At 42.0% G+C, this 12,438-nt stretch overlaps 1 protein-coding gene across 2 annotated transcripts in view; it reads left to right on the top strand.

Moving 5' to 3' along the window:
• Trit1 (tRNA isopentenyltransferase 1) overlaps positions 1 to 12,438 on the top strand; it is a 46,531-nt gene that overhangs the window by 13,739 nt on the left and 20,354 nt on the right. The gene's annotated exons all lie outside the window — the stretch shown is intronic.

Below are 12,438 nucleotides of genomic sequence, written 5' to 3'. Positions count from 1 at the left end.
TTTGTTTTTATTTTTGTTTGTTTGTTTTTTGAGACTGGGTCTCACTATATAGTTGAGACTGACCTGGAACTCACTATGTAGCCCAGGCTGGTCTCGAACTCACAGCGATCCTCCTGCCCCAGCCTCCCGAGTGCTGGGATTACAGGCGTGCGCCACCATGCCCAGCAACATAAAATTACAAGTTTAAAAAAATGTTCTTTAAGAAAATGAGGTTAGCCAAGAGAGCACCATGTTCCCTATTCAATACTTCTACATTTTGAATTTGATTAATGGGGATTAAACTTTCTTGTCAATGTCATTATCTGTTCAAAGTAAATTCACTTTCACTTTTATTTGTTTGTTTGTTTTGTTTTGGTACTGGGGATTAAACCAGGACCTTGGCACTGAGCTACATCCCTAGCCATTTTTTGTTTTGTTTTTGGTACAGGAATTGAACTCAGGACCTTGCACCTGTGAAGCAGGTGGCGGAACCACTGAGCTAAATCTCCAGCCCTCCATTTTTTTATATTTTAGGTTTTTGAAAGAGGGTCTTGCTAAATTGCCCAGGTTGGGCTTGAACTTGTGATTCTTATGCCTTAGCCTCCCAGAGTACTTAGATTACTGGCATGCACTCCTACTCCTGGTTTTTTGTTTGCTTGGGTTTTTTTTAGTTTTTTTTGAGACAGGGTCTCACTATGTAGTTGAGAAACTGACCTGGAACTCACTATTTAGCCCAGGCTGGTCTCGAACTCCCAGCGATCCTCCTGCCTCAGCCTCCTGAGTGCTGGGATTACAGTTGTGGGCCACCACGCCCAGCTGTTTGTTTTTTGAGACAGAGTCTCATTATGGTTGGCCTCAAGCTGGTGTATATCCAAGATGGTCTTGAACTTGCAGCAGTCCTCCTGTCTCAGCCTCTAGAATGATGTTTTCAGGTGTGTGCATCCATACCTGGTTTATTGAAAGATTTTTTTCCCCTCTTTCACTTACCTATGCCAAAATTGCCTTTTTTCTTGAAGCTTAGCCTTTCAGAGCTAGATATAGTTTTATTTATTTATTTTTTACGAGTAGGAAAAATTTATTGAGGGAGAGAAAGCTTCTGTCTAAGAAAGACAGAAAGGGGACCGGAAAGTGGGTCACCTGCTCACTGCACTTTTCAGAGGTGTTTTATACATCAAAGCTATGTGGTGAGATGGGTATGAAGTGGTACAAAACTGTAAGACCCAATGGAAAATTGTAAGACAGGGCAAAACCACGACCAACCAGTAAGATTACAAGTATAGTCACCTGGGTAATATCGATTAAATGCTGGTCAAATGGGGGAGCAAGTCACGGAGCAAGCCTACAAGGATTTTCAGTAAGGATGGGGGTCAGGGATATTTCCTGGAAAGGCTGGGCTAAGAGCTTGCCCCCCCCCCATGTGATTGATACCTATTTAGAATGTCAATCATTGCTGTTTATCCCCAGGGGAAGCACAAGGATATAGTAGTTTCTTTCCTTTTACAATTCTGGCCACAGTGAATGTGTCTTTATTGTCTTCCTTGTTGGCTCCTTGAGGGCTGGCTACTTGAGGGTGGCCCTGTCTAACTACCTACAAGGTGTCTAATTAACTTACTTAATTGCAACCCCCCCCCAAGTACCCCTAACTGCTGTGAGGGGGCAAAGGATGAAGACAGCACTGGCTATTTCCAGCTGAAGAGGGCTGTCACTGTGATCAGCAGTTAGAGTTACTCCACAGAGGGTCCAGCTGAAGGCCTTCCACAGGTGCCAAGCATTGTAATCTTAGTAGCTGTGTAGCTTTTAAATCTTGAGGATACAAAGCCAAAGAAACAGTTAAGAACGCATGGGACAAATTATAAGGTCAGCAGGATTGCTATGAATGTAGCCCGCAAAGAGGATAAGGAGAAAGTCCAGGGGACTTCAGAATCCAACATAGATGTTGTACTGTGTAATTTAGCAGTTATGAGCTGTTTATAAGGTCGATCCGGTGGATCCCAGTAAAAGAAGTATAACACATTTGTCATTGGTTCCATTTATATGACCACTTGGAGTTTGGCAGCCTCTAGGCAAGAATAAAGAAAACTTTAAAGAAATTAGAGTGTGCATAATGTAAGCATGAGCACACTAGAATGAAAGGACAGGTTGGGGAGAAAGTCACACTTAGAAATTGAAATAGTGATTGAACCTGCTGGTCTTAGATTCTTTCATTGATAGAGGTTACCTATAAGTCTGATACTTTGTCATAAGTCTCTGTAGTTTTAGCTGTTAGAATTAGTTTTAGATATGAGAAACTTGAGGTTCCAAGACAAGGTGGCTTCCCCAGATCATAAAGCTAGTATGTACAGAACATGGATTGGCCCAAGGTAAGAAAATAACAATGACCATGGGGTTGGAAGACAGGTTCATAGCTTGCCTCTGTCATTAAGTACAGTGCCTACATGATGGGGCAGGTTTCCTGTTGCATCAGAGTTTGTTTCCTCATTGGTAAGTGAGGATGTGAAATCATAGAGTCCAGTGTTCCGTACCTCGTGCAGGGAGTGTCCTTTGAGTGTTTCCTTAGATTTGATGGTGTGCTAGACACTGGGCCAGGAGATATGTACTGTATATAATTTCTTCTCTCAGAATTTATAATCTGTTGGAGGAAACAGATAATTTTCAAGTCTTGTACAGTAAGTTCTGTGATAGAGGAAGATGCATGTGCTGTGGGCGCTGGGGAGAGATCTTGGGGACAGCTGAGGGAGCCGATGCTAAAGAGCTAGGGTCTGCGTGGGACCAGAATTACTCTCTCACGACACACATTGCTCATAGATTAGTGGCTGGCCTCCTAATAAAGGAGACTGACAGGGCTAGTGAGATGAGAGAAGCCAGCATAGTGGTGCATGTCTGTAATCCCAGTACTGGGAAGCCTGAGGTAGGAGGATCACCTACCAGCCTGAAGTACACAGGGAGAACCTGTCAACAAAATAAATAAAGATAAAATAGAAAACCTGGAGAAAATGGTACCATGGAGGCCAGGAGACTGGTTTACATGGAGTGAAAACTTAACAGTATCGGATTGTTACTGTTTCCAAAACTTGTTTTGAGAGCTTTGGAGGAAAGTGTTGTATTTGGCAGCCAGGGATCATTATTGATTTTAGTGAGATAGTCGAGAAGCAGTGGGGGACCGCAGGCGGAGGATGTGGGTAATGTTCTGATGCTAAATCCAAGGCTGCAGTTTTCAGTGGTGCAAGGATCTGTTTAGGGATGGGAAGGAAATGAATTTAAGAAGGGAAAGATAGTTCGAAGGAAAAAGGAACCAATTTAGGAGGCAGCCTTTGTAGACAGCTATATTGGGGCATCCCAGGAGCCAGCACTTAGAACCCTGGGATCTGCCCAGTGCCCAGGCCGCTACTGATAGACCAGGAGGCAGGGATACTGTTGGAGTTAAATAGGTGAGATTTTTTTGTTTTTGTTTTTCTTTTGAGACAGGGTCTCTATGTAGTTTAGGCTGCCTTGAACTCACTATGTAGTCCAGCCTAAGTACTGAAATTATAGGTGTGTAGCACCACGCCCACTAGGGTGAGATCTTTGGAAATATTTCTCCAAAGTGAAGATTTCTCAGCATTAGGACTTTCTGATATTTTGGAACCAGATAATTAATTCTTTGTTGAAGGGGCCAGTGCTCTCTGTGCATGGGAAGATGTTTGGCAGTGTCCCTGGTCTGTACCCACCAGGTGCTGATAGTGCTCCCATTTCCCTAGTTGTGACAAGCAAAAGTGTTTGCCAACATTATCAAATGTCCCCTCACAGACGCAGTCACTGCCAGTTGAGAACCACTGACTAGATTCTGCTGATCTCTGTTAAGATTTCTGTCACTTTTCTTTAGCTTCTCTGGGTATTTACTTCAGCTTGTTAATTTGGAGAGGTCAAGTTACCTCGGGTTACTGCAGCCTTATTTTATCCCCCACCCCCAAGCCTTGTGCCACATTTTAAGACAGTCTTGCTATGTAGTTCAGGCAAGCTTTGAACTCTCTCTGTAGCCCAGGTTTGCCTCAGACTTGCAGTGATCCTCCCGCCTCAGCTTCCCAAAAGCTGGGATTCCAGGCATGCACCACCTTAGTCTAGAGATAAACCATCAATTCAGGTGAGACAAAGAAGTTATTTCCCTGTTAATACTTAGTTCAGTGCCTAGAGTACTAAATGTTTAACACGTTCACCATATGGCTGTAATTCACATGTCTTGCTGCTGGGCGGCTGTGATTTCAATATGAGGTTTCCCATGGGCTCAAACCACTGAGGATACGTGCATGACTGTCCCATAGGGCAGATTGTGCTACTTCTCAGGTGGTCTTTAATTTCAGTAATGCAAAGAAAAGCATTGATTTATCAGACCAGAAGTCATCCTATTGCTGTTCCTTAAGGAAAACATTAAAATGTATAAAAATTATAACACAGCTAGTTTGTGGAACAGCAATTGTAAATGAATGCACATTATACACACTGGCAATGCGATACTTGTAAGATTTCCATGTTAAAATGTAGAGAATTAATTATTGATTAACTATTCACAAATATAAACAATTTTTATTGAGTTTATTGGTACTTTTTTTTTTTATATGGAGGATCAAACTCGGGTCCTTGTGCTTGCAAGGCAGACAGCAGCACCATTGAGCTAGATCCCCAGCTCCCATGGTTATGATTTAGGGAAGACTATACAACCTTCTGATATCTGTACTGTTCATCCATTCATTTATTTATTTGCAACACTGGGAATTAAACCCAGAGCCTTTGCATTGAAATCAGACAGGGTCTTGATAGGAAGTTAAGTTGCCTAGGCTGGGCTCGAATTTGCAACCCCCCTGCCTCAGCTTCCCAAAGTGTTGGTATTACAGGGATGTACCACCACACCTGGCTTGCCCCCTTTTATGACAGTGATTTCCATCTGTGCCTCTTGCTAGCTTGGACTCCTTGAGGACAGTGATTCTTTCCTTATCCTCTTTGTATTCCTAACATCGGGCAGAATAGCTGGTGCATAATAGGCTCTTAGTAAATGTTTGGTTAAATCAGTCAGTTATGTTACGTACTTGCCAAGTGAGTTGAATTCTGAGTTTTCAGAATATTCCAGTCATCAGGCCTGACACAGAAGTCAAAGTTCCTTAGTGTTGTCAAAATACAATTTGTACAGCTGGGAGTGGTGGTGCATGCCTGTAATCCCAGCACTCGGGAGGCTGAGGCAGGAAGATCAGTGTGAGTTCGAGACCAGCATGGGCTACATAATGAGTTCCAGGTCAGTCTCAACTACGTAGTGAAACCCTGTTTCAAAAAACAAACAAAAAAACAAAACAATTTGTACAGAGTAAAGCATTTTATTCACTGTCATTTCCATATACACAAATCGCAGTTGTCCCTAGGAGCGGGGGTGGTGGTGGTGGGGTGGGGGTGGAATGGAGTGATGCACTCACTGCCTTTGGAAGGTGATGCAGGTCCTTTTGCTTGTCCCAACACAGACTGTTCTATGGATAGTGTCCACCGAAACTGCAATGGAAGCTGTATAGTAGGGGCATGGAAAGAGATTAGCTACAAACCCAACTTGACCTAATGGAACACTGCTTTAGGCAGGTAGTAAAATTCTGAGTGTTAAGTATGGAATTTACCTTCCGAATGTCACCTAAGCCTATGCCAAATGTGAAGTTTTACAAACTTCATTGGCTTCTAGGTTTGTTTAGATATTTATCTTTGATGCAAATATGTAAAATGTTGCTGTGTTTTTGCTTTTAACTGAGGTATGATTTTAGTTGATTGATAATGTATACCCATATAAATGCATAATTCACAACTGTACAGTTCAATATATCATCAAAAAGTGAAAATGCCCCTGTAACCACATTCATTTCAAGAACTAGCATATTACTGGCTCTCAATAATTTTGAAAATTTCATTTCACTGTGAATATTCACTGGTTTTACATTAACCCTAAAAGCTACCACCCAAGTCTTTTTGTTCTGCTAAAATAGACATAGGGTCATGGGGATAGTATGGTGATGTGACTCATACTTAGTAGGGTGTGAGGCCTTAAGTTCAATCTGTACCCCCCGAGTGTTAAAGTGCATAGATAGACTAAAATTTACTTTGTTTGTTTATTTTTTGAGACAGGGTCTCACTATGTAGATGAGACTGACCTGGAACTCACTATGTAGCCCAGGCTGGTCTCAAACTCACAACGATTCTCCTGCTTCAGCCTCCCGAGTGCTGGGATTACAGGTGTGCGCCACCATACCTGGCTAAAATTTACTATTTTAACCATCATAGTGGCATTAAGTACATTCATATCTTTTTGTGACCTTCATTGCCTTCCATGTCCTGTACTTTTTTATTTTTCCAAACTGGAACTCTCCCTATTAAACAGTTCTCTCCATTTCCCATTCCCTATGGCCCCTGCTGACCAGCATCCTATTTTCTGCATGAATTTGACTACTGTAAATACCTCATGTAAGTGACGTATGTGGAATCATATTGTTGGAACCTCAGATGAGTATTCTTTTGTAACTGGTTTGTTTTACTTAGCAATAATGTCTTCAGGGTTCTCCTGTATTGTAACATGTAGCATAATTTTCTGCCTTTCAAAAGTTTGAACACTACTTCATTGTATGGATAGATACACTGCATTTTGTTTATCCATTTATCTGTTGATGGACTCTTGGACTTAATTCTACCTTTGGCTATTGTAAGTAATGCATATACCTTAGATAGATATGTAAATATCCATTTTGTGCCCAGTTTTCAGTGTGTGTGTGTGTGTGTGTGTGTGTGTGTGGTGTGCTGGGAATTGAACACAGGGCCTCATGTGCTAAGCAAGTTTTCTACTACTGAGCTATGTCCTAAGTACCTTTTTCTTTCTTTTTATCTTTTTTGTGGTACCAGGGATTGAACTCAGGACCTTGCGCTTGCAAGGCAGGCGGCAGAACCACTGAGCCAGATCCTCGGCCCCCTAAGTCCCTTTTTCTGCAGTGAGGTTATGCTAAGTTGCCCAGCCCTGGCTTGAATTTGTGATTTTCTTGCCTCAGCAAACTAGGTTTACAGGCATGTGCCACACTGCACCCACCTCTGCTTTCTGTTCTTTACTTTTTCTTTTTTTTTTTTTTTTTTTTTTTTTCCTGTACCGGAGATTGAACTCAGGACCTTGCACTTGCACTTGCCAGGAAGGCGCAGCACCACTGAGCTACATCCCCAGACCTGCTTTCAGTTCTTTTGGGTATATATCAAAAGTAGATTTGCTACACCATATGGTAATTCTATTTTTTAATTTTTGAGGAATTGCTGTATTTTCCATAGCAGCTGCACCATTTTAATTTGTTTTGTCTTACATTTCATAGTCTGCCAGGTTTTATTTGTAGAGTTTGGTGAACTTGTAGAGAGAGCTGCAAAAAAGAGTGGCTTTTGTTTTGTTTTGCATTTTTGAGATGAAGGATCTTACTGTGTGACCCAGGCTGGCCTAGAACATGCTCTGTAGTTTAGGCCGGCCTTAAACTCACAATCCTCCTGACTCAGCTTCCTAAGTGCTGTGATTACAGATGTGTGTCACTGTGCTTGGCCAAAACCTGGTCTTGGGGGAACGGCAGGGCAAGGAGGAAGTGCTAGTGGAAGGAGATCCCTTTGCCAGTCCCTGAGGTAGCCCTTAGGTGGCAGACGGGATGCTGGAGGTAGGAGGTAGCTGACATAAGTTCGGATAAGCAGCAGCAGACACCAGCCGGGGCAGCTGAAGCCCACATGTAGGACTTGCCTTTATTTAGCCCCCACAGGTGTCAGTCCCTGAGGTGAGGGGAACTGGTGTGGCTGATCTCCACAGTAGACAGAGAAAGGGCTACTGCACCGCCAAGATCAGCCAGCTGTGGGCCACAGGGGTGGCCAAGAAAGTGACTCCCCGCACCCTGTGTCCATCAGCTCCAGCATGGTCTGATGTCACATCACTGGCACTTGTACATCCAGGTCCTCTCACAGTCTGTATGGGTTGAGGTCATAAATGCAGTCAAGAGGATGTCCTGGCTGCTCTTTGCATTGACACGTGGCTTCATCAGGAAAGTGGGCTGGAACTAATACAGCTCCAACTGTCTCATCATGGCATGAAGACAGCAGTGCTGAGAACCTGCTCCATGGCTTTGACACGATGTTTCACCTCCTGGGGTACCAGGGTCACACGGAGCTCAGCTGCAGCTGCCCTACCTTGGCCTTGAAAGTTGGGTCAGTGAGTTGCTACTTATTGTGGGCACTTTAATCAGAGAGGTGTTTTTATTTCTTTCTTTCTTTTTCTTTTCTTTTCTTTTTTTTTTTTTTTGGTACTGGGGATTGAACTTGGGTCCTTGCGCTTGTGAGGCAGGCCACCGAACCGCTGAGCTAAATCCCTGGCCCTTATTTCTGTTTTTTGGTGGTGCTGGAGATTGAGCCACTGAGCTATGTCCCCTAGCCCTTCTTTGCTTCTATTTTGTGGTACTGGAGATTGAACCCAGAGCTACTACTTCACATTGAGCTACATCCCTAGCTTAGTTCTGGAGTTGCTTGTGTGTGTGTGTGTGTGTGTGTGTGTGTGTGTGTGTTTATATCCATCCATCTATCTATCTGTCTACCTACCTACCTACTTACCTACCTACCTACCTGCTGTGTAGTTCAGGCTGACCTTGATCTCACTGTGTAGCTTAGTCTGGCCTTAAACTTGCAGTGATCTTCCTTCTTCAGCCTCCCAAGTTACACCTGTGGGCCGGCGTGCCCAGCCCAAATGTTTATTTTTATTTTTATAGTATATGTTTGCAGTAAATTCTTACATTTATTGTGGGGATTTGTTACATGTATATAACACATCTTAATTCATTTTAGTTCCCCTTCTCCTCTCCCTTCCTTCTTCCGTCTTAGTCCCCTTCCCATTTACAAAACATCTGTCTCTTTCCTGTTATCTGTCTTTTATTTTGCTCTTTAATTTATTTATACTTTGGGTTTCTTATATAAGAGAAACCAGGCAGTATGTAAGCTTATTGTCTTAATTTCTATCACTTGGATGCATTTCCTTCATCAGATTTAGCCTTCTTTATAGTAGAGTAGTAACTCCACTCTGCATAAATAAATTTTCTTTATCTATTTATTTGTTGATGGACACACAGGTCAATCCTAAGATTTAGCTGTTATAGCAGGATATGGTGACTCATGCCTAGAATCTCAGTACTGAGGAGGTTGAGGAGGATGGTCATAAATTTGAGGAAACTTATTTCAAAAAAATTAGCTATTATGAGTTGTGCTGCTATAAATACAGGTATGCGTGTATCAGTGTAATATGTCTTTAACTCTTTGGAGAAGACTCCTGGGAGGGGAATAGCTGGGTCAAACGGAATTTCTAGTTTTAGTTTTTTAAGTAATCTCCATACTGATTTCCATAGTGGTTGTACTAGTTTACATTCCCAACAATGTAGAAGGGTTCTCTTTCCCTGCAGCCTTCACTAGCATTTATTGTTTGATTTCTTGATGATGGCCATTCTTTCTGGGTAGACAGAATCTCAGTGTTTTATTTATTTATGTATATAGTAGTAGGGATTGAGTTAGGACCTTGTGTTTGTGAGGCAGGTATGGTGCCTCTGAGCTAAGTGCCCGGCTCTGTGCAAAAGCTTTTTTTTTTTTTTTTCTGTACGGGGATTGAACTCAGGTCTTTGCACTTGCAAGGCAGGCAGCAGAACCACTGAGCTAAACCGCCCACCCTTTTTGAGACAGGGTCTCACTATGTAGCCCAGGCTGGTCTCGAACTCACAGCGATCCTCCTGCCTCAGCCCCCCAAATGCTGGGATTACAGGTGTGCACCACCACTCCTGCTGCAAAAGCTTTTTAATTTGATACAACCCCACTTACTGATTCTTTTTCTTTGGTACCAGGGATCAAACTGGGGTCCTTACACTTGCAAGGCAGATAGCGGAACCACTGAGCTAAATCCCTGGCCCCCCACTTACTGACTCTTAATGTTATTTCTCATGTAATGGGATTCTGTTCAGGAAGTCCTTGCCTATGCCTTTGTCAAGAGTTTTACCTATTTTATCTTCTAGTGGATTGTTTCTGTTTTAATATTTAGATCTCTGATCCATTTTTATTTTAGTTTAGTATGTGGTGAGAGATAATGGGCCTAGATTCAATCTTTTTTTTGGTACCAGCGATTGAACTCAGGCCCTTGCGCTTGTGAGGCAGGCACCGGGAACCACTGAGCTAAATCCTCAGCCCCCTAGATTCAGTCTTCTTCCTGTGAATAGCCAGTTTCTCCAGCACTGTTTGTTGAAGAGGCTGTCTTTCCTCCTGCATATTTTTGGCCCCTTTGTCAAAGATCAGATGGCTGATGGGTTTGTTTGTGCAGCTTCTATTCTGTTGCATTGATCCATGTGTCTGTTTTTGTGCAGGTAGCATGTGCTGGTTTAAAGGCCTCTAGGATATACACCTAAAGGTAGCACAGGATTAAAAGTTTACCAGCCCTCTTGGTCTTTGATGATAGAGTGCTAGTAGAGAGTTTATAGCTTGGGTATATTTTGGAAGGTGGGTAACTGAACATTTGCAGCTACACATTTTCTTAACATCATTCTCAGTATAATAAATGACGGTTTTTTGTTTGTTTGTTTGTTTTTACTGTAACATGCTTAGCATTCAGAAATTCTCTACTGGCAAAGTTGAGTTGTTGCTGTGTAAGCTGTTTAACGTTAGGTCATTTGGAATTCTGAGCTACAGCAGAGTCAACTAAGGACTGTGGGAAAAGAGAAGGGGAGAGGACCACACAATCATTAACTCCAGTCTCTCCTTACTTTGCACAGTGAAAGATGCATAGTGTACCTTACCACATTTTATAATGGCAGAAGAAAACCTTTTTGGTTCAAGATAGGCAGAGAGGACACCACTGTGATATAAGAGGCTGTCAGTATTCAGGTATAAAAGTGCGGTGGGAACAGATTAAGATAAAAAGACAGAGCTGGTGCTTACCCTAAGGCTCTATTTATGTTATTTTTTTTCCTGTGTACCATTTTGCTGTTTAACAATTTTATTTACTTAAAGATGGCTTGTAACCTGGTAAATAACCTAGTAGCTAAGAATAGAGGCTTAAGAATTAAACAGTGTCACTAAAATTATTTCCCTTTCTCCTGGTTGTGCTGTAATAGTAGTAGTGGTAGTGAGTGATAATACAGGCCCCTCTGTTACACTTACAGTGTGCCAGGCAAAGTGCATTTTGTGTCAACTAATTTAATCCTCACAACAACCCCTATGAGGTAGCTCTTACTATCTCCATTTCACTGATGAAGGACTGAAATGCAGAGAGGTTAGTAACTGATTAAGAACAAGCAACTAGTCAGTGGCAGAGCTAGGAATTGATCTGAGGCAGCCTGGCGCCTCCTAATCATAACACTGTGCTGTACTTATTTGACACCCATATAAGTAAAGGGAAACATGAGATAAAAATGCTTTTAACATCGTTGTGGGCTCTATGGAACTTATTATTTGTTCATTCAGTGCTCCATGTAGAATCAGTGATTACAGAGAGAACATTTAATCCCAAAGCATTCATTCCTGTTTCCAAACTAGTATTTTCAGATCTGTTCTCCATCTGAAGCCTTGCATTTAGACAAAGTACACTTGAACTTTTTAGTTGAATTGTCAGATCTAGAGCTTAGAGACAGGATGTTGCCATTGAATATTTAGACTGTATGTGCCCACCCCTTGAAGCAGTAATTTGGATAGATCACAATGTTTCCACCAGAGCACAGCAGTATTAGGGCTTCTGACTTCAAAGTATGTGTGTTTTATATGTATCTTTGTAGATAGGCCCTTTCTCCACAAAATGGAGCCAGTCTTATGTGAATTCTAAAAAGCTTTTAGAGCCCTTTAAGAAATTTCTAACCATTTTAAAGTAGAATTATGAGCAATGAAAAATGTTACCTTTCTGGAGACTTGTGATAAGTGGAATAAATAAAACAACTGGCTCACTTTTGTTGTTGTTGTTGTTGTTTTTTTTTTTTTTTTTTTTTTTTTTTTTTTTTTTTTTTTTTTTTTGGTTTTTTGGTTTTTTGAGACAGGGTCTCACTATGTAGTTGAGACTGACCTAGAACTCACTATGTAGTCCAGGCTGGTCTCGAACTCATAGCGATTCTCCTGCCTCAGCATCCCAAGTGCTGGGATTACAGGCATGCGCCACCACACTTGGCCAACTGGCTCACTTTTAAATGCTTCAGGTTTAGGCTGAGAGAACATCCTTTTTGTCTTGCAGAATTAGTTCTCACTTGGTGCAGATTTACATACTTTGTCTAGCTTATAGACATAATAGGTACTATTTAGTTTTTAAAGCCAGTGCTCTGTTTTCTTCTTTCTGTGACCTAGGTTTTGTGAGCTGGCTGTGCTCTCAGACCACCGGGAAGACCTGATGCTTTGGGTTAGACAGGTGTTTGGCTGGAGGGAGGAATAGGTCATAATTTCTTACCC

The sequence above is a fragment of the Fukomys damarensis genome, unplaced genomic scaffold (assembly GCF_012274545.1).
Source record: "Fukomys damarensis isolate Sample0158 unplaced genomic scaffold, DMR_v1.0_HiC HiC_scaffold_23, whole genome shotgun sequence".
Lineage (NCBI taxonomy): Eukaryota > Metazoa > Chordata > Mammalia > Rodentia > Bathyergidae > Fukomys > Fukomys damarensis.
This window is presented reverse-complemented; position numbering and strand designations above follow the sequence as displayed.